This window comes from Penaeus monodon, chromosome 15, assembly GCF_015228065.2.
Source record: "Penaeus monodon isolate SGIC_2016 chromosome 15, NSTDA_Pmon_1, whole genome shotgun sequence".
In the NCBI taxonomy this organism is placed as follows: Eukaryota; Metazoa; Arthropoda; class Malacostraca; order Decapoda; family Penaeidae; genus Penaeus; species Penaeus monodon.
In genome coordinates, this window is record NC_051400.1 from 35,786,238 (window position 1) to 35,787,133 (window position 896).

An 896-nucleotide genomic window follows, 5' to 3' on the forward strand; every position below is an offset into this window, starting at 1 on the left:
CAGTAGTTTGATACCATAGATAAATCTTAATGAATAGATTCTATTTTTATAACATTGCTATGTAAGAAATCCGATATATATTTTGTCTGAAATAGAAAGTCTGTCACAGATAAATTCACTGAAATCAGTCTTGCTCGAAAGTAATATTATCCATCACTGAGATGAAAGCTCTCAGACTAATGTTATTTGATTATAACATCATTAGCTAATTCTATTTAATTACCTGGTGAATAAATGAAGCCAGAGGATTCTTCGAAAAGGAAAAATTCCCCTGCAGATCAGTTGTGACCTGAACCTCACGTGCTTCCTCTCCTCCAACAGTGAACAGCTCTCCGGCCAGCGGCGGTCCCCCCAGCCTGCTCCTCCTGCTGCTTCTGGTGGCGGCGTTGGCGGCGTGGCACCACTGAGCCGCGGGGGCGCCCTGCAATGGCCCCGAAGCTGGTGGTGCCCGGAAGGAGGAAGGGCAGTGCCAGGCCCCGGAGGACGCCACGAGCAAGGTGGTACCGGCCCCGTCCCCAGCAGGATGGCACTGCCTCCTCGCCAGCAGGATGACTCTAACTTCCTCCTCAGCAGGGCTGGCTTCCTCCAGAGCCGCCCATCGCCCCCGCAAGGACGTCGGGGAGGCCCTTCGCGGGGATCGCAGCCGCAGCGGACGCCCGGCGACGGCGAGGCGGGGGGCGCGCGGGCGACGCAGGAGGCCTCCGACGGCGTCCACGAAGGGCTTTTGGATACTGTGTATCCTGCTTCTTCTTCGTAACGATGTTGATTAACTGCTTACGTTGTGGTCGGAGGACAAGGAGGGCGAGAGGCGACGTGTGTCGATGTGCGGGAGGAGAGTTTTGTACAGCAGAGTAGTGGGCTCATCTTTCGTTCTCTTGCTACGGATTATACTTTCA